This window comes from Ursus maritimus, unplaced genomic scaffold (genome assembly GCF_017311325.1).
Source record: "Ursus maritimus isolate PB19 unplaced genomic scaffold, ASM1731132v1 scaffold_3, whole genome shotgun sequence".
NCBI classification, from domain to species: domain Eukaryota; kingdom Metazoa; phylum Chordata; class Mammalia; order Carnivora; family Ursidae; genus Ursus; species Ursus maritimus.
The window spans coordinates 19,476,125-19,498,663 of record NW_024425563.1 but is presented as its reverse complement, the minus strand read 5'-3'; positions in this window follow the sequence as shown (position 1 = coordinate 19,498,663).

Genomic DNA, 22,539 nt, shown 5'->3' with positions numbered 1-22,539 from the left:
GGGTCTTAAAAGAGAACGTCTTGATGTCTGACATGCACACACTCCTCCACGGTAAATTACTGAGTGCATGCATCTGCAAAGTCCAAAGGCATTATTCACCTGTAAATAGAAACACCCCCTAAGAAAAAATGGGGGGCCCAGGAGGGCCACTGAGAAGCAAGCAAAGGAAAATACGCAAAAGCCTTCTTGAGCAGTCTAGTCATGTGAGGCTGAGCTCTCCTGCACGGCGCATTAGCTCTGGTCTCAAGGGCCCTGGAATGTAGGCTGCTTGAAGCCCTGCGTTCCCAAGGCCCCGTTCACCAGGGCAGCGTGACAGGAGGGAACAGAGGCGGCAACCTCCTGTACCCTCACCCCACCCTCACCCTGAGTCCCGGGAGCCGTTTCCTCCGGCTCAAGCCCCACATCATCAACCGCCAATGGACTGTTGAAGCCCTCTTTGACTTCCCCGAGCAGGAGATTTCCTGGATGGGAAAGCAGTCCTCCAGATACCCCTTCCCAAGTTACATGCTGTCAACTGAATCCCGAGCATGGAAAATACAAGCCTTGCCAGCCCACAAATCACTTTTAATGATCCCTGAAAGAAACCATCAGTAAACCTCAGGCAGCAATCTGGAAGTCTGAAGGTACAGCTACAAAAACACAAGGTAAGGAAGGTGACATATAGAGGCTCATTTCACTTGGACAGCATCTCTGTTTCTTTCGTTCACGGATCATTGTGTTTGCCTTTTTGTCTGCTGAGAGGTAGAGATGTGTCTTACCTAAACACATTAGGAATTTATAGTTAATCTGGAGCCGTGATGAACCTTATCCATCTCCTCTTGGTACCATCTTTGTGACTCTACCGCCTGTGTGTTCCGAGAGAGTGATTCGATTGTAACAAAATCCCTGCAAGACAGGCCAGCCTTCCACCAGAATGTGAAATGGTTAATGGAGCCGCGAACGGCAGAAGGATGAATTCTTGTCAGCTTCCGCCCTTCTTCTTCAGTTCATTTCTTCTGTTCCACCATCCCCAGCCTTCCAGAGCTAGGACGGGGTACTCAGGCCTCACCTTCTGCCACCCCTAGTCACCATCCCCTCTCAGGCTGAAGTGGGCCCCAGTGCCGCAGCTCACCTGCCTGGGAGAGGACGTGTATCAGTGTCACAGCCCTGATTTTGTATTATGACTATGACAGATTAAATTTCCCCCAAATAGCCACAGTGATGTTTCCAATATTTCAAGTCCCAAGTGCTCTTTTTCTGGAGCTTTGCCATTCCCTGTTAAGAATTGGGGTCTATACCCCCCCCCCCTTGAACCTGGCTGGGATTTTGCAATGGCCTCCATGAGTAGAATGAGGAGGAAGGGACACTATAGGACTTCTGAGGCTAGGTCATCCAGAGCAATATAGTTTCTGCTTGGCTCTCTCTTTCTCAAGATACCAACCCATGCAACCTAGCCCAGGTCACATGGAGAGGCCATGTGTTCCAGCTGACAGTACCTGCTAAGGTCCCCACTTCCGGCTAGTATCACCGCCAGACATGTGAGTGAGCGGGTGAATGAGGCTTCAGCGGATCCCAGCTTATGCTGCGTGAGCAGAGATGAGCTCTCCCTGCTGAGCCCTGCCCAAATCAGATCTGCAAGCAAAATGGGTATTGTATTGCTTCAAGCCGTAAAGTTATAGGGTAGTTTTGTTGCAACAGCCATAGTAATTGGAATGTTTACACTTCTCCATTTGGAATCCAGAGCCTGGAAAGACTACTAGACTGAGACAGTCTCATCCAGGCCAATCCCAAACCTTGGCTCCCCAAGAGTGCCCACCCTGTGACTGTTACTGCCTCCCCGTTCTGGCTTAGTACGAAAGGCTGGGCTCCCGCACCCTTCTATTCTCCTCACCCCTCCCTCAGGAGTGGAGTGTAGCTCTGTATTCTGCCTGGTGCCCAGGAACTGAGCTTCCCTGCTTTCTTCTGGCCCATCTTTGCTCTGGGATAGGGACTCGCCCTACAGACCTACCCTGTCAGCCCTATATACCTACCCTAGTACTTTTTGTGTGATGGCAGCCCCGGTGCCTGACCACTGACTAACCCTGGCAAGCCTGACTTGCTCATGACAGAATCTGGGCATATCACATCCAAGAGTGTTTTGTGTCAGGTGGTATTACCTCAGGAATGGGCTTTGCAGATGGGCTGGCTTCCCAGGTCATGGGGACATTCTCTTCTCTTACCAGGTCCCCAGGGGTTTCTCCTATCCAGCACCAGGTGTCTCAAGTAGCTCACCCTTCAGTAACTGCTAATATAATAACAGAGAGCCATCTGGGGTAAATATGGGTAAACAGGGGGGTATCATTCTAGGAGTTCTGATCAAAGCAAAACTTCTTGGAGGGATGGAAGTTTGAAATTATTACATAATCTTTTGATTCTAACCTAGGATTTAGTGGTCTATCTATATTTATCAAAATGAATTAAAATATAGGTTCTTAGCTGCTGGTAGCAACTTTATTCGGAGGGGAAAAGCCTCTCTTGTTGGAAAAACTCCACTCCATGATGTAGGCAAGAACACTGACTGATGTCAAGGCTTCAGAGAAGGCCGAAAACACATTTGGTGTAAGACGAGGACAGACATGTTTTGCTCCCGAATGGAGAAGGGAGAAGGAAATGAAACAAGTGAGATGTGGGTTGGGACCTGGGTGAAGAAAGAGTGTAGTCAGGGATGGAGGAAAGCTCCATGTCCTATGATGTGTCCCTTCTCCGTGAACTACACAGCTTCCGAAAAGTCCCCCCCCAAACCAACCAAACACTACGTTGCTGTGGAAAATAGCAATGATGCTGAGTTTGCATGGGAGCTGAGGTGGGGCAGAGAAAGGCAACATGGAGGACACCAGAGCCAGAGACAGAGGTCAGTGTCAGCCTGGAGAAAATGGCAGCAGGAGGCTGGGGACCCCCTGAGGTGATGGAGTTGGGAATTCAGAGCAAACCTGCTTAGGCCTGGGGGCTGTGCAGGCTCCTGCTGAACTCTTGGTTGCATGGGATTTCGGGCCCCCGAGGGCAACTTATACTTTGATCCTTCTCTCATGACACAATGAAAAGGCAACACGTGGTCACTGCGATGTTTGGATAGTTCAAAAAATATAAAGAACAAAGTGAAAAATCATATTTTGGTATATATCTTAGGGATAAAAAGTAACTTTCCTCTGAAAAAATAGGATCAAAATAAATATGTTCTCTTGCCACCTCTTTTCCCAACTAATAAGACAATGTTAGTAACAATATAATATTTTTCTACGTATTTGTTCCTCTTTACCAGGAATAGTTGAAACATTGTCATGGTTTATGAAGAATTCTAAAAGGATCCACCCAATTTTTTGAAAAGGAGTATTTTTGGATAATGACATAAATATTCCCATGGGTCACGTATTAAGCTTTTGGTCAGTGACAACCCAGCAACTCTCTAGAAAGTCCTATGCAATTTGCACTTAGAGTTACCAGGTTTTGTGGACAAGTTTCGTATACTTGTTCATCTGTGTCATCAGAAGTATGAAAAGAATTAGAAAATACCAGTGCTTTCCCCAACTCAAGAATTTTGTAAAAAGCACAGATATCAATAAATATATATGTAAATATATAATTATATATACTGTGAATGTCTAGAAAAACAGAAACCAATGTCTAGAACAATAAACTTATCAAGTTGGTTATTTTTGAGGAGGAGAATGGAATGAGAGATAATGAATGCGGGACTTTAGTTTTTCACTGTATATACTCTAATATTATTTGAAAAGAATAGAAACACATTTTATAATTTCTAAAAGTCTAAAACAAACCAACCAACTAGTAAATAAGCAAGAGAATTCCTTTTTGACTTCAAGGTGAAAAGTTAAAAGGGTATGTCCTGCCATGCCCCTGGCGTGTTTCTGGGCTGCTTGGCCCCTTTGTAGATTTGGGAGAATGGGACAGTGACGGGTAGGTCCCTTGGGCTTCCTTCCCTTTCCCAAGCAGGGGCAGGTCTGGTTGTCAAGCATCTGGACACTTGGGGTCCATGCGGTCCCGGATTATTGATGAATATCAACTCTAAGCAGAACTAGCAGCCTTCTAAGATTTCTAAGAGAGCACGATATTCAAATGATATTTCTTTCATTTGAACATGAGGATGAAGCTTCTTTTTTTTTATTTTTAAGAATAAAACTTTTAAACCATACCATCATCAGTAGATATGTCTTCTCAGTTGTATATCCAAAAATGGGGATATATTTCCATAGAATTGCTGACAAGTACCAGGTTTCTCTGATAGTTACAGGCTTGATTTGGCGAGATGGCAGGCCAAGGGTAGGAGTAGCTGGAGATGGACTTAGGGTTTGGCCCCAGTAAGCAGAGGAGTTAGTACCTCCAAGTAGCTACTGCTAACAGGGTGGCTAAAAGGAGGGTTCAGAATATAATGCATCGAGTTCATAAACTTAGTTTACTAAGTAAACAAGGCAAGTCACCCGATTTCTTGTTCATTTGATCCGTAACACCCAACTCCCTCTTGTCCCAGAGTATTTTCTCCGTAGTCCCTTGAACTGACGGCAGTGTGGAAGACAGGCTCGTAAGCTCGGAAGTGCTGTCCTTTACCTCTGCTGTGCTTTGTCCACTCTACAGGACGCCCAGCTCGCTGTCCCTGAGGGTGCCAATTGTTCCATGTGCAGAAACCAAGCTCCCAGGTGGGGCAGAAGGGACAGCATCAGAAATAAAAAGGAGCCCAGAAGCTCTCTTTTCACACTAGCTGGAATGTACCCAAAGAGAATTCAGACTGCAAAAGCATGCGAAGCTGAGTGAGAAATGAAAAACCCGCACGAAATGCAAACAAAGCCCACTCAGCTGCAGAAAAGCCAGCAGAAGTTCATGGCGGAGGGAGGGGAGGGACCTGCCTACTCGTGTGTCCCTCTGGCATTGGCCTCACAGCGGGGAGCCCACTTCTGCAGGACCTCGGCAGGGTGACCCTGGGGGAACAGGTAGCATTTTCCCTGGGAACGTGTCTTTGATTTGGCATTACTCTGAGACGGAGCTGTTCTGTAATAGCTCTAACACGGTTATACACAAAACATTGTGATGCTGGCTATAGCAGAAGGTTTGAAATCCTCAAGTGATACTTTAAACACACTTTTCAAAGAAATAAGTTTTTAAGTCCCCTCAATCCTTTCATTGCTTTCATCCTTTGAAATGTGAGGTAGGGGTTTCCTGATCAAATAGTACATTCTCTTTAAAAATAGCTATGTCGTGCTAAGCATTTCTTGGCCTCTTTCTACAAAGTGAACATATTACGAAGAATAACGTTGTGATTGCATTGCTAATTTCTTTATCTGTCCTTACAAAGGCTTAGCTCTCCAAAGCAGCCTTAAAATTGAACTGCCCGGCACTCTTGGTGCCAAAGACACAGTTCTATCGCTGGTGGCTTTCTGGTTGGAGCGGCACACTGATGTGCACCAGAATCACCTGGGACGCTTCTTAAACGTGTATGAATAAATACCTGGTCCCATCCCCAGATATTGTGACTCACATTAAGTTTGGGGTGGGCCCCCGCATCTGCCTTTTCAATACATTTTCCCGGTGATTCTGCTGCAGGCGGTCAGAGGCCCACACTGCTGTTCCTATGGTTTAAATCTCCTTGGTGGGTTTCCCGCCTTTCTCAGCTAGAAACTGTCATCTTACATTTTTTGGCATTTCCCCTTCATTTTGATTTTCAATATTAACTATTGCCCTGGTGTGCAATTTTCAAGACTTTATTAAGACTCAATTTTGACTCTTTCCTATATGTCCCATAAGGCCCAGACTCGAGACAGAGGTAGGTTTGGAGGTGCAAGATTTCCGGCCAGTTCAATGTTTAAAGTTTAAATCACAATCTAATTTTGGTACAAGCGATAACGTTCCTTTGCTAACAGCAGCTTAGGGATTCTGAGCTGAGAAATATTCATGTGAATGGGAAAAATATAATCCATTGTGGAAGAGGTGAACTGTGTGTTCTTTTCTGAAATGGCATCCTCTATTTCATGAAAGCCTCTGGGCTCCTCGGAACTCTTGTGAATAACCAGGTTGGCAGAGCACACAACTTGAAGACTGAAAAGGTCATAACATCCTGATTCAAGACCTCAGAGCTACGGAATTTATCGTCTTACCACTGGGTCAAGAAAATGTTCCCTTCTCTTCTGACCTTGCACAAGCCCTCTCTTCGCCCTAGACTTCCTGTGCTTAAAGCAGAATTGAGATGAACTAAGTGGAGTCACAAATATCATTTCACATCGGCCCCTGGGCTTCTTAAAGATGGCAGCTAAGTTTAGGACAGTTGGTATTACTCCCGAGCGAGAGTGAAGAGAGCGAATGAAGGGATGGAATCTCCTCCTCTCTGAGAATGAGAAAAGCTAGGAAAATGGGTGGTCGTGGACGGGTGCTGGGGTTTTGCCCACCTAACATCCCTTTTTCTCCTTCTGTTTGTAGAACTCTTCTTTTCTGGGGGAGACCATTTCCCTGTGGTTGAGACAGGCTGCCCCTGCCTCTCACCACAGAGTCCTCTGCCCTTGCCCCGCCTCTCCCCACCTCAGCCCTGCAGCGATTGGTTCAAGGATACGACTCGGGGGGCCAATCAGCAACCTCCCTGGTACTCTTCTGCCAAAACTGTAGGAAGCCTTCTCTTCCCACAGGGATTGCTTCACCAGCGGGATGGCAGTCTTCGACCGTGGGATGTTAGCAGCATCATCACCACATCCAAAGAGCTTGTCTGAGAGAGGGAGAGATAAATGGAGCTCTGGATGTAGCCAAGCCTGATTTTTAAGAGACAATAAAATCCTTCCCTGCCTTGTTTTCCCTTAGGTTAGTTAGGAGTGGCTTTCTGTCACTTGCAACCCAAAGAACCCTGACTACTACAGATTGTGCGTATATCCTTGAGATCTATGCCATGCTAGTGTAAACGCCATTGAGGCCCCACCCAGCTAGCGTGCCCATCCCCCAGATGCTGTAAGGCCTGATCTAATGACTTATGCCTATGTCCGCGGTTGACGAAACATCCACACCCAGATGTGCCTGGGAAGTTACATCCCACCCAGGGATCAGCCACTGACCGACTGATGCAGTCCTACCTCAAGGTGGGACAATTCTGTAGAACTTATGACCCAGAGCTCTGCGTTGATCCACCAAGGTGAGACGGTAGCTAATGCCCCTTCCTCGTCCGGCTCCTTCCTCCTCCCTGTCCTGATGTTCTTGCTTCGTTACAGAGCTTTCCTGAAGAGCCCAGCAAGTCCCGGGCACCTGAGTCCCTAGCAGCCTCTGCTTTTAGGGAACACAACCTAAGATGGACAGTGGTTTGCTTTTAATTAGTTTATATTTTCATCAAAGAAATACATGACATGGTTAAAAAATAAAAAGGTATGGAAAGGCTTTTACTGGCAAACCGCAGTCTCCTGCCTGACCCTTCTCCACCCCAGTCAAGGAAGTAGCTACTCTCCATTCTTCTAATTCTCTTAATATTTATCTCAACATTTTAAGTGACATGCATAGCCTATTTCCATCCTAAACATTATCTATTGATTTCCCACAGTGATAGAGGAGAACTCAGCTCACTTACACTACCTCTGGTCTCCCACACCCCCTGACACTTTATTATAGTATATCAGAACTTTTGGCATCATTTTTTTATATTATTTGTGACTGTGATGACCTGCACCCATATTTCATCAAATTTAAGATGTCATCAATTGTAAGACATGCTATTATTTTATATACTACTAGAAGAAAAAGTGTTGCCAATTAAGCATGACATACCATCAATTATATGGTGCATTCCAGCTTCAGAAATAACATGTGGTGAAAAAAATGTTTTGTCCATTCACCTCCCCTACGCACCCTAGAGTATCAGATCCATACAAGCACGTGGTCCGTCTTGTTCACTGCTGCAAGCACGCTAGCAGGTGCCCAATGAAGAAGTGTTGAATGAATATGCAAATAGTGCCAGAAATGGCACACATCACTTTCATTCACAACTCATCAGACAGAATAAATCCCTTGGTCCTGCCCCACTGCGAGGGGGACTGTGAAGCCCTCTGTGAGCCTGGAAGGAGAGCAGAGGCTGATGTTGATAAGCACCGGTAATGTCTATCAGGACTACCTACTGAACATCTCCATCACTGTGGCCACACTCACTTCACATTCAACAAGTCTGAAACTGAGCATGTCTTCTCCCACCTCACTCTACCCTATGGGAGCCTGAACTGTGTATGGTGCTTTCTCGGAGACTGATACCACCATCTATCCCATTCCCCAGCCCGGAATCTGGTGGCCAGCCTCGCCCATTCTCTCCAAAGACAATTGGTGATAGTCTTTTTAATTCTGTCACCTTAAAAACATTTTGATTTGGTTTTCCTTCTCCATCTCTAGTACTTAGGTTCTGTCTTTCTGGCTTCTCTCCTGAAGCATTAAAAGAGGCTTCTTTTTTTTTTTTTAATGATTTTTTATTATATTATGTTAGCGTATAATACCCAGTGCACCATGCAATACGTGCCCTCCTTACTACCCATCACCGGCCTATCCCACTCCCCCACCCCCCTCCCCTCTGAGGCCCTCAGTTTGTTTCTCATAGAAAAGAGGCTTCTTTTAAAAAGAGAGTAGAGTGGTGGTTACCAGGGCTGGAGGCGGGGGGATGTCGGGGGAGGATGGGGAAATGTTAGTCAAAGAGAACAAACCTCCAGTTACAAGACTAGTAAGTTCTGAGGATTTAATGTACAGAGTGGTGATTAGAGTTAATAATATTGTATTATATACTTGAACTTTGCTAAGAGAGTAAATCTTACGTGTTCCCACCACAAAGAAGAAATGGTAATCATGTTACATGATGGAGGTGTATATTACACTTGTGCAACATACAAGTGTATCGGGTCAGCAAGTGATACACTCAAATTTATACAATGTGATATGTCAGTTATATCTCAATGAAGCTGGGGGGGGAGTCTTCTTTTTATCCCCCAGGCTTCATGTTCCAGCCCACTCTCTACACAGCTACCAGAGGTAACCCTCTAAAATTCAAGTAGTGAAATGTCATGGCAATGCTTGCAAGACTCCACTGCCCTTAGGCTATGGTTCAAGATCCCTGGGGTTGTGGAGTTGTCAGGTTCTGCTGCCGTTCGGTCTGTCAGTTAAGAGAATATCTTCCTTTACTCTGAACCCTCCAGAAGCTCCTACTTCATGAAGAGTTAAAAGTAAATATTCTTCCAGGATCTCATAGGATCCAACACAGTTTGCCCCCTTCCCCTGCCAGCCCTCCTGCATCCCTCTGCCCTCGCCTCCTCCTCTGCTCAGCAGCCCTGCACCACCCATGCTGGCCTCCTCACCATCTCTCAAATACCACCTGTGCTGGAAATTCTGCCTAGAACTCTCCTTCCTCAGGTATTTGCATAATTAACTCCCTCATTTTCTTCAAGTCTGTTCTCAAAAAAAAAAAAAAATCACCTTCTCAGCTCCCCACAACCTATCCTCCCCTCAATCCTGATCCAACCGAGCCTGCTTTCATTTTGTCTTCCTCATACTTACCGTCTTTGGGTGTACAATTATTTATTTTTACTGATTATTGATTCTCCATCTCCTCCCTGCTAGAATGTAAACTCCATGAAGGTAGGGAACGTTTGTCCATTTTGTTCACTGATGTTTCCCAAAACACCTAAAGAGGACATGGCACGTAGTAGATGCTAAGTGAATACATGAAAAAATACATGGAATGAATGAATCTCTGTCATAATACCTTGCAAAGAATATTGTGATTATTTATTGATTTATCTGCTACTTGCATTAAAATGTGGATTATTTTATTTCTATAACCCCAGTGTGATGCCTGACACCCACATGTTCAATAAATATTTGGCAAATATATAGTGTAGGATGAACCTCTCACTCTTATCAATAAGGACACTGAGGTCCACAGAGCTCGCTCCATGTCACACAGCAAGTAAATTGTGGGACCAAAGCTAGAATCCAGATCTTCTGTGTCTGTGGGCTGAATCTCTCCACTATACAGCTCAACTGTACTGAAAATATTTTATAGATCTTGTCTTCCAACTCTGTTGTAAATTTCCCGAGACAGGGGCAAGGGACCAAGCTGCTTTGAAGCTTGGGTAGTGCCTGATTCAGTGCTAGGTAGACACAATACTTATTCAATAAATATTTGTGGTTTGAGTGCTCGATAAAAATATTATTATTGTTAGCATTGTTTCCACTTTTAACGGCAGGAAGGATAATAACCTCCCAGCAGTCTGCTTTAAATAGGTTCAAGACACTGAAATACAATTTTAACAGTGTCTTCCATCAGCTTGCTCCCCGGAGAGATGAAATGAGTTCATAATGAGATTCCTGCAATGAGTCAAAAAGCAGAGGGAATGAGTACAGGGTTTTGCTGCAGTAGGCGCAGATGTTTCCCTGGATTGCGGAGCTCTGTTTTTCTCCACCACTCAGAGCTAGCACCAGGCTCTGGGCAGGGGAATAGTGGCGTCACCCACCCCAATGCCAACAACACGTTTTCTTTTCTGGGCATCCCCTCAAGTCTAGTTCAGCTGTGGCAGAGGACTGACAGACAACGGAATTTCTGCTCAGAATAAATGCAGTGTGCTACCAGCCTAGGGAAAGCATAGGTGCCTCTGAATCCCACACGAAATCCCAAATTGATTAATTGCCAGCAACTGCAACAGCTTATTTTCTCAGTAAGAGATTGGTGCAGAGACTCTTATTTCAAGCTTCTCTTGCTAATATGTTTGACTTGCTTGGTTTTAAAGTACAGGTTAATACCATCTGCTGTTTTTAAGCCTGGGTGGTGGAAGCCTTAGTTCCTAGATTCTGGGCCAGAGGTGGCCAAACAAATAATTGAATGAGTACTGGTAAGTTTCCTTATTTTCCTTTATGCAAATAGAAGAGAAAATAGGAAAAAGTAGCCTGGACTGGAAGGGCTCTTGATATGCTGTTCTCTATTCTTGGTATGTTGTTCTGCTATTCCCTACCTAGGGTCAATCAGGGGAAGGTGTTCTAATGACAGATCTTCAGAATGCTGTCCTATTTATTGCTGCTCCTGAGCTAGAATACCCAGCCGTCTTCTCCACCCCTACTGACTCTCTGAAATAAATAAATATGTTCTCTTATTTCCTATGTGACTCCATGGCATCACTTCTGACCATGTCTAATGTCTCAAGTTCCTGAGCTGTGTTAGGGTGGCCAAGGGGGGCCGAGGGGGGCCGGGGTCGATCTTCTCTGTGTGGGCAGCATCTATGCTCATGCTCAGTGCCCATCTACTGGGTCATTGCAACACCTCAGCACCTTACTGCACCCTCCCCATCTCCCCAAATAGCACAACGAACAAACCCATCTGTAATAACTCAAACTCCAAGAGCACTGGCAAGTTGTGTAAGTTATAACAGATTTTGTGATAAGACAGAGGAAAGATCTATAGTACAGTTCAGTCAGTAAAATTTTATAAAATTTCCTCTAAATTCCTCTTAGGACACTGTGGCCTGCCCTTTCCCATTGAGCAGACTTTCCAGCTATTTGGAGCTCAGCAACCCCCTCTCCAGCTTCCTATTTCCCATGGAACAATTTAGAACTCCTCCCAGCTTCCTCACTTTGCATCCTTTCCAAGAACTTCCTCGGCACCTAATTTTCTTACAAGAGAGGGGGATTTAGAATGACATTTTGGAGGTCAAAAGCTATAAAATTCCAGCTGTTAAATAAATAACTCCCAGGAATATGATGGACAACATAGTGATGGTAGGCAATAATACTGTATTGCATATTTGAAAGTTCCCAAGGGAGTAGATCCTAAAAGTCCTCATCATGGGAAAGGAACGCTTGTGCACTGCTGGTGGGAATGTGAAGTGGTGCAGCACTGTGAAAAACAGCATGGAGATTCCTTGAAAAGTTAGAAACAGAATTACCCTACGATCCAGTAATTGCACTACTGGGTATTTACCCAAAGAATATGAAAACACTAATTGAAAGGGGTACATACACCCCAATGTTTATTGCAGCATTGTTTATAAGAGCCAAATTATGGAAGCAACCCAACTGTCCATCAATAGATGAATGGATAAAGAAGTTATGGTATATAAATACAATGGACTATTAATCAGCCATGAAAAAGAATGAGATCTTGCCATTTACAACAACATGGATGGATCTAGAGAGTATTATGCTAAGTGAAATAAGTCCATCAGAAAAAGACAAATACCATAAGATTCCACTCATATGTGGAATTTAAGAAGCAAAACAAATGAGCAAAGGAAAAAAGACAGAGAGAAAGAAAGACAAAGAAACAGATTCTTAGCTATAGAAAACAAACTGATGTTTACCGGGGGGAGGTGGGAGTGGTGGGGGAAATAGGTGATGGGGATTAAACAGTAATGTATAGAATGTATACTAATGCATAGAATTGTTGAATCACTATATCACACACCTGAAACTAATAGAACATTGTATGTTAGCTGTACTGGAATTTTTTTAAAAACCTTAATAAAATAAAAAAAATACAGATCTACATACAAAAAAAAGTCCTCATCATAAGAAAAAAATCGTAACTGTGTATGGTGACAGATCTTAACTAGACTTATTGGGGGATCATTTTGCAATACATACATATATTGAATAATTATGTTGTACATCTGAAACTAATTTAAAGTTATATGTCAATTATACCTCAAGAAAAGAAAGCCCGATAATAATTGAATCGTGGCCTTAGACTCACACCTATGTTTTCTGACCCTTAAGTCAAATGCTATCTCTGTTGTGCACATTTGGTCTAAAATAACATTAAAATCTATTTAAAAAAAAGAAAATGGCATCTTTTCCTTTGTCACACTGTGTGAAAGGGGTTGTTTAATGGGCATCGAGTGCTGGGTTATGGGTACTCACGCCCTGAATGGTATGTGGTTCGGCCCTCATTGGGCCATGTTCTAGTGAGGGATTCCGGATCTAAGGGCAAGGCATCCATGGAGTTTAGACATGTGAACAAAATCTCGTCATCCCTTTCCTCCTGGATAGAGTGGGGCTCATAACACCTTCCCTACATCCTCTGCAAGGTAGGATTTAGATAAGAAAGGCTTAGAGAGAACAATTAGCAGACCCTGAGAAATTGTATCACCATGGCTGAGATGCTGTGATCCCCTTCCCAGTCTTACAACTTCTAGTGCTTTCTATCTATAATCTCTGTCTCCTTTCCCCATAGCAGCCCAAAGAAAGTCTGATACAGACAGATATTGGGAGAATCCAAGTATCTGAACCGCCGAGATGATTAGCATATCCGCGTCAGTCTGGTGCACTGCTTGCGTGATTCTCCCTTTGTCCCGCTTTTCTGATTGCTGAGAAAAACATTGCATTGCAACTAAAATCGTTCCTTTTCTATGCCTGCTATTCCTCTTCACTGAGAGTATATTTCCCAAGGTTTCTAAGGAAAATGCAGGGAATAAGAGTCACAATGGTAAATTGAATTACATTCTGTGGGCTGAGACTGACTCTCAGCTAAAAAATTGTAATAATGTACGAGATAACTTATTATTTTTAGCAAAAGTGTTTCTTCAAGGAGATTTCACCGTAGGATTTTTCTATTAACTCGTCACCTGGTTTAGCCATATTGGCACAAAGAAATAGGCAAAGCAGAGAGGGATTGAAAGTTCAATTAGATTCAGAGGCTCTCTTCCTCTTTTTCTGTCTCTGTTTTGCTCTGATTTGTTGTGTTGGGGGGAAGGAGATGATCTTCTATTTGGGTATTTGTTGCCACTAAGAAAGAAAAAACCAAGGGTGGGTAGAACTTTTCTTTGATGCCAAATTCTTTTGCAAAGCCTTTCAGAGGACGTTGGTCTGCTTCATTCCATTCTCAGGAAACTCATCTCCTAGTGCTGCCTTGACAATATCCCTAAGTCTCCTGGGGCTTAGTCTGAGTTCCGAGTTTCTGAAATCCCTTTCTAGCCTGTCACTTTTGCACTCAATGGACCTGTTGATTCCACAACATGCCAGCACACGAATCCATCTGTCACGATGGCATGGTGCCCTTGCTGGAGGGTGATATGCCAACATCCACCAGCCCCAGTGCCAGCCAAAGTGGCATTAGCAACAATGCCCTGCATGACACAATAAACTGTATACCATTCAGCAAGAAGGTCTTCCCAGGGAAGGCCCACGCTGCCAAATTAGGAACATCTCTCATTATGATAAGTCATGCATGGCCCATTTCAGTGCAGACCCTGTCCCGTGGGTTAATATTGGCTCTGTCTGTGTAGAGCTACTGTGAGAGAGAGAGCAGCTCCTCTGTACTGACAGAGCACACCCTGGAATGGAGAACTAGCAATTGCCAGAACACCCATAGGGTGACCAAATGTCCCCATGTGCCAGGAACCGAGGGGTTTCCTGGGACTCAGGATTGGCACTGCTAAAAACGAGGGAGTCTCAAGCAAGCTGGGATGAGTTGGTCATCCTACCTGTATCTTCATCACTGGCTCCACCAGATAAATTCCAGCTGGTCCTGTATCTCCATCTAACCTCGTTTCCATTTCTACTTTTGTGGTGGGCATCCTCTGAGGCGGCCCCAATGATCCCCACCTTCTGATTTACATGCCTTCGTTAATCCCCTCCAGTGGAATGTGGGGTGAACTTACTCACTCACTCCTAAGGAGAATAGGGTAGAAGTGAAGGATGTTACTTCTGAGACTTTAGAAAAAAGACTGTGGTTTCCATCTTGGGCACTCCCTCTCTTTGTTCTCTCTTCTCTCTACCCCTCCTTCTTCTCTCCCATCCCTCTCCTTCCCTCTCTCTCTCTCTTTCCCTCAGAGGATAACTACTGGCCATGTTTTGAATAGCCCTACAGAGAAGCCCACATGGCAAAAAAAAAAAAAATGATGTCTTTGCCACCAGCCAGTGAGGACCTGAGACCTGCCAGCTGTCCCCTGAGTGAGCTTAGACACAGATTACCCCTCTATCCAGCCTTGAGCTAACTGCACCCCCTGCCAAGACCTTGACTGTAGCCTTGAGAAAGGCCCTCAGCTGGGCACCTAGGGGAGTCATCCTGGGATTCCTGATACATGGAAACTGAAACGATAAACGTTCGTTGTTTTAAGCTACAAAGTATTGGGGTATCTTGTTACATGGAAAGAGATAACTAATACAACATTAAACCGTGGCGGAGCCAGACTTGGTCAGAAACAGATGGGGCTTAGAATATCACAATATTTAGAATTTTTACAGGGACCCGAGAGCTCAACTGTTCCTACCAATTCATTAGGAAAGTGAGGAGCCTGAGCTCAAAGGGGACCAAGGGACTTGTTATGGAGTGAATTGGTGACAGCTTGACTTAGACCTGGATGCATCTTCAGACTCCTGCTTTGGTGCTGGGTTTGTTCAGTACAGCCGTCCAGGCTCGAGGACACCAAGCACCTCTCATTTGGTTCACAAAAGGAAACTGCCTTGAACAGACCAGTGTCTTCTTAATCATCTCTTCCCTGCTGGAAGCCTTTCTGACTCCTATTAGCTGGCTGGATGCTGCTTTCAAAGGCTTTCTAGGTGGAGTGGAATGTGAGTCCCATTCCCCTATTTGGTTCCTTTTCAGGTTGTAGTGTTTCTTTGAGATCTTACAGGGAGAGAATTTATCTTCAGCTTTGTTACAGGGTTGATAAACTTAATAAAATCTTTTATACATGATCTAGAAACAATGTAGATTTTTCCTGGATCTGACAATCATGAAGCCTCTTATCCTCTTTAATTCAGATTTCTACAGTGTGAATAAACTCTCATCTCAATTTAATTCAGTGAGTATTCCTAGGTACCTATAGCAACATTTGTTCAAGAAGGGTTGGAATGGAAAAAATACATGACATGATTATTATCCTCAAGGAGCATTTCCAGGTGGAAATGATAACCATAATCATAGTCATAAAAACATCTAGCACCAAGGACTCATCTACGTTTATCTGTAACGTGTTCTAAAAAATCTGAAAAAATGATGAAATGCTAGTTGTTATTTCTGAGTAGTAGGCACATGGTCATTATGTTATTTTCTTTTTGAAAATATATTTTAATAATATATACATAATAATATTTATTTAAACATACATTATATTTTTATAATGTATACATTATAATATAAATAATATACATTATATCTTCTGTATGTATTTTTTTAAATTAAAAGTATCTGGCACTTAACGAGTATTCACTACATCCAAAGCTCTCTACCAATGCTTTACATGCAATTTCTCATTGAATTCTACCAATCCTCCGAGAAAATTACTGTTTTTACCTTGTTCTACTTCAGAAAGGTTGAGTAATTTATTCAAAATCATTCAGCTAAAAAAGGGAATTAAAATCTAGTTCTAAAAACTAGATGATCTCAATCAAAACTGGTGATCTTAATCACCAAGCTTAAATTCCTACCAAGAAGAAACAACAGAAAGTATATCTGGGGGGCTTGACTGGCTCTTTTGGTGCGTAGAGATTACTTAACAATTTTTAAAAAATGCTTTGAAACAAAGTATGTTGAGGTTGGGAAATAAGAGATACATGGATCGAATAAGCGCAGACAACTTCAGTGAGCTGCCACACTCAATCCAACCAAGGGTCCAATTCGAGGTACTAAGTGATCAGTCAGGAGAGTGAGAAATCAGTGCTAGCCAACCTAATAAAAGGCAGCTTCATGAAATAGACTCATTCATTGATTCAACTACCATTTCTTTCTCTCTTTTTTTGAATTATTTATTTATTTCAGAGAGAGAGATAGAGAGTGTGCACAAGCAGGGGGGATGGGCAGAGGGAGAGGGAGAGAGGAAGCAGACTCCCCGCTGAGTGGGGAGCCTGATGGGGGCAGAGGGGGGTTCTACCTCCCCACCCAAAGCTCTGTCTCCCTACCCAGAGATCATGACCTGGGCCAAAACCAAGAGTCAGATGCTTAACCAACTGAGCCCCCCAGGCACCTCTTAACTACTGTTTCTTGAACACCTGCTATGTGCCAGGCACAGGTGCAGGAAGTAAAGTGGGGAACCAGAAAGACAGGGCACTGTTGTGGTGGAGATCACAACCTATTGGAGAGGCATAGACTGTCAACAAGTAGTTTCAAATGACGAAAACACTATAAAGGAAATTACAATGGAATGAAAGAGTAACAGGTGGGAGATCTTAGACTGATTGGTTCGGAAGCCCCTGTTCATTAAAGTTTGGACCCAATTCCCCTTTCTGCCTCATTGCTCTGAGGTGGAGGGCTTCACATGACTGGGGTACCCAAAATAGTATTCAGTACTGTTTGTGGGAAGGAGAGCAACATGTGAAGATTGATTACGTCAGGTAGAGTGGTAGATTCTTCTACACCTATCATCTCATTTAGTAGCATTGGGATGTTAGTGGTGGGTAGGAAAGAAATAGTGAGAGCATGTGCACATGAGAGCAAGAAAAAGCATGAGTCTGGGCAACACACCAGATAAGGGAGGACATAGGATACACATTAAAAATTAGGGACAGGGTATTCTAGACAGATAAAGAAGAGCCAACCCGTGAAAGCCAGGATGGGCCTTAGATAAAAAATTTGCCCTGGAGTGAGATACTAAATAAGACAGTGAAATAATGAAAGTGATATTTTAAATGGCTTATCCTGGCTACAGATAACACAGGGTACATAGTGTTGGTGAGATAGTGGTGGGAGGCAAGGAAATCTTCCAGAAGACTATAGTTCAGATAAACCATATGGAAACCTTATCTAAGAAAGCAGGAATTGGGAACAGAGTGATGTCTCTGAGAGACAAATTGCAGAGAAAGAATCAACTACCCAACCCCAAGAGCTAGGACAGTGAGGCCTTTCTTTGGATGGAAGTGGTGTGAGCTCTCAGTTGGAGGTGGCAGCTTTGTTTTTGCCCAGCAGTTCTGGAAGATTGAGTTGTTCTGCTCTGTTGATGTTTGAACAGATTGTGAATATGATCTCTCCAACTTTTTGGTTTTGGACTTGAGATGAAAAGTTTCTCTGAACTATTTGCTGGGGAGGTGGGAGGACGGTGCGTAGGACTTGAGCTTCCGGGGGCAAGAGAGCTGCTGCACAGATGGTTGTATTACAGGATACAGACTACCATCAACTCCAATGTTTAGAAGATTTCCTTTCTCACTAAAATTTGTTCCACCCTTTGAGAAATAACAAAAGAACTTGTGCCATATGCTTCAAATATCACTAAATCTCTATTACTTTCCAAAGATTTTGAAACTACTATTTCCCTCCCAGTCCTATAATTAATGCCCTATTTGCCAACATATATATGTTTTCATTGGATTCTGGGTTTCAAAGAGTAGGGATTTGCCCATTGCCTCAAGAGAAGATGGGAAGGGCAAGGAATTATAAGGATTTGTAATAAGATACAAAAATAGGACTCTTCCTGTCTCAGAATTGGGGCTCAGGCTCCCCAACTCATGAGGAAAGGTGCAAAATACGTCTACATTCTAAACTGCACTGCTAGACCATTGACATGGGACCTGCCAAAAAAGGTGGTGAAAACATTCTGGCCAGCACTGGCTCACCACCCACCTCTAGGCAACATAAGAGAAGGCAAATTTATTATGGGGAATAGAGGCCAAGAGTTGGGATATCTTTGGAAAAGGTCACCCATTTATTTTTCATCACCACACTCCTTATTCCACCTCCCTTCTGTGGTGGCAGATATGGTTATTCCCTCTCCCTTACCTCTTCAATGAGCATTGATCCAACCTTGCACCGCCTGCCCTGCCTTTCTTTGCCTGAGAGCTTTCTCTGGTTCTCTCAAATCCAGGGAGCAGACTTCAAACAATCACCGATAGGAGGTGGTATATGAGTATCTCAACTTCCTTGCCATTCTGGTGGGACATGCTTCTGGAGAACCCAACTTGCAACACTGTTCTATATGAATCAATACTCTGAAATGTGTGGAGGTTTCTTTTCTACCCTAGCACATGGAGAGTTTTTGTAAATTTTCTATGGGTCCTTGAAAGGCATCAACATACTAAAGGTGTTGGGTGTTGTGCTACTGGGTGCTATTAGGCAAAGTTTGTTAAATTGTTAACTGTTCTAATCTTCCATATTCTTACTGATTTTTGTCTGCTTTTTAAATGAATTTTTGAGAAAGGTGGTTCAAATCTCTTGCTAAGATTGTGGATTTATCTGTTTGTCATTTTTGTTTTGTCCATTTTTGCTTTATATATCTTGGGATGATATTATTTTTTAATGTTTTTTTATTATATATGTTAGTCACCATACAGTACATCCCTGGTTTCTGATGTAAAGTTCAATGACTCATTAGTTGCTTATAATACCCAATGCACCATGTTATACGTGCCCTCCTTACTACCCATCACCAGTCTATCCCATTCCCCCACCCTCCTCCCCTCTGAGGCCCTCAGTTTGTTTCTCATAGTCCATAGTCTCTCATGCTTCATTCCCCCTTCTGATTACCCCCCTTTCTTTATCCCTTTCTTCCCCTACCGATCTTCCTAGTTCCTATGTTCCATAGATGAGAGTGGGATGATATTATTAAGTATGTATTAAGTTTACTCTATCTTTTTGGTAATTGTAATTATATCATTAAGAAGTGATCTTTACCACTAACAATGTTTTTGTGTACTAACGATCATTTTCACCCAATATTAGCATAGCTAAGGCATATTTATTTCAGTCAGTGTTTGCCTGGTATCTTTGTGTGGCACAATAATGGACATAAGCATCACCTTTGAAAGTTCCCATATGCCTCTTTCAGTTTTCCCTTGATTTTCCCTGCAGCCTTTCCTAACAGTTCCTAGGCAATGACTGACCTTTTTTCTGTCACTATAGATTAATTTCCTTTCCCTAGAATTTTATATAAACGGAATCATTCCTTATGCTCTCTTTTTTTATATGACTCCTTTCACATATTTATTTTTAAATTCTTTCATGTTGTGTATATCAATAGAGCTTTCCTTCTTATTTGTCATTTCCACCTGAATTTGTCTCACAGGTCACTGAAGCGCTTTTCATTAAAAAAAATTTTTTTCTCTGTGTTTCATTTTAAATAGCATTTATTATTATTAGTCTTCAAGTTCACTAATCTTTTCTTCTGCAATGTATAATCAGCTGCTAACCCATCCAGCATGTTTTTCATCTCAGACATTGTAACTTTCAGATCTGGAAGTTCTATTTGTTTTTTTGTGTTTTCGTGGTTTTTTGGGGGTTTGTTTGTTTTTTTAGGAAAGAGAGAGTGTGAACGTGCATGCAAGAGAGAGAGCAGGGGGAAGGAGCAGAAGGAGAGGGAGAGAGAGAATCTTAAGCAGGCTCCATGCTCAGCGTGGACTTGGGACTCCATCTCATCACCCTGAGATCACGACCTGAACCGAGATCAAAAGTCCAATGTTCAACTGACTGAGCCACCCAGGTGCCATCCATTTGTTTTTTTAATGTCTTACATATCTCTATTTACTTTTTTATTTTTAATTCATTTTGAGAGAGAAAGAAAGAGAGAGAGCGCATGCGATCGCTAGAGTGGCAGGGAGAGGGGCAGAGGGAGAGGGAGAGAGATAATCTTGAGAAGGCTCTGTGTTCAGAGCAGACGCAGACTTGGAGCTGGATCTCATAACCCTGAGATCATGACCTGAGCTGGAATAATGAGTCAGATCCTTAACCGACTGAGCCATGCAGGTGCCCCTCTATTTACCTTTTTAAATCTATGAAAATATAGTTTTAATATCTTTGCTAATTCTAATATTTGTCAGTTCTTAGTCAATTTCAATGAACAGATTTTACTCCACTTTCTGGGTCATAGTTTCCTGCTTATTTCCAGGTTTGGTACTGTTTAATTGGATGCCAGTCATTGTGAATTTTACCTTTCTGGGTGCTAAATAGTTTTGTTTTCCTATAAATAGTTTTAATCTTTGTTCTGGGATATAGTTAGATTGCTTAGAAATCATTTGATCCTTTCTGCTCTTTCTTTAAGTTTTGTTAGTTAGGACCAGAGCAGTATTTAGTCTAGGACTAATTATTCCTCACTACTGAGGCAAGGCCCTTTTAAGTTCTCTATCCAGTTATCTGTGAATTAGGTTTCTAGTCTGACTGGTGGGAACAGGTACTGTTCCTAACCCTGTGTGAAAGCCTACAAATGTTTTTTTCCTCATCTCAGATAGTTTCCTCACACGCATGCATTGATCAGTACTCTGTTGAATATCCAAGGACCCTCTGCAGATCTCGAGAGTTATCTGTCTTTTCAGCCCTTTCTTTCCAGCACTCTCCTGCAAGCTCTAGCCACCTATCTCATCTTGGACTCTTAGCCTTGCTTCCTCAATTCAGGGAGTTCACCAGTCTCTGGTGTGTTCTTTCTTCCTTCCAGTGACCTAGAAACTCTCGAGACATTAAGCTGGGGCAATGGTGTGGTTCACCTCATTTATTTCCTATTTTCTAATGATCACTGTTCTTCATTGCCAAGTTCCAGATTCCTGAAAAACATTGTTTCAAATATTTTGTCTGCTTTTGTTTGTTTCAGATGGGAGAATACATTTGATCTCAGTTATCCCATTTGCCTGGAATCAGAAGTTCTATCCTTTTATTCCTAATCTTTCTATAGTCTCATGTTTTAGGTTTTTTTTCCATAAATAACATGTACTTGGATCTTTTAAATCTAGCTTGAAAGATCTTTGTTTTAGCTAAAGTATTAGTCCATTTTTATTAAGCAATTACTGATTTATTTAGTTTTATATCTACCACCTCATCTTTTTACTATTCCTCTCTATTCTACAAGTATACATATGTATATTTTTGTTTCCATTTATTGCTTTCTTTTAAATTGATTATATTTCATTCTTCTCATTTTCCCCCTCTGGACTAGTTTGCAACTTAGTAGGATATTACACTTCATGGAAGCAAGTTTTGTGAACCTGATAATATAGTCAGCAAGATTCAGAATAAGGGGAGCTCAGAATCCAGGTGCCATAATGAAATCACAACAGGCCTCTGAAAAGAGAATTTAAGGAATGAGAAGTATCCAGCACGGCTACTCAGTAAAACATTAATTAATAATGAGAGGAAAGATAACTGAAAAAAATAATAACTCATTATTATCAGAAAGGTCCTGGTGGAAGAGGCAAAATAGCAATTGCTACTGTAGTTTTAATTATGTTTGCATGCCTTATGGGGCCCAGCAAGCAGATGAATTCCTTAAGAAGAAGATCCCAGAGATGATGGGAGGTGGTTGTATAATAATCCAAGCTTTCTGCACCTTGCTCTTTCCCTAAATAAAAGGTCTACTCCTCAGGGAAATAATAATAATGATGATGACAGTAATGACAGAGTAGCAAAGAATTTTGGAGTACTTAAGTATGTAATACACAATGCAACATTATATGGCTTTCTTATTTAATCCTCTCAATAATCTTTCGGCATGGATTTGATAGTAGAGGACACTCCCTTTACACTACTTTAAATTCTCTGAATCTCACTGATCCACGAGTCAAGCCAATGCTACAGTGACCAGTCCTGTATAGACTCCAGCCAGCTCCATACAGATGCAACCTGTTGATATCTGCCCTCAGTCCCATATTTCCTGCCCCAGAGCTTCTCTG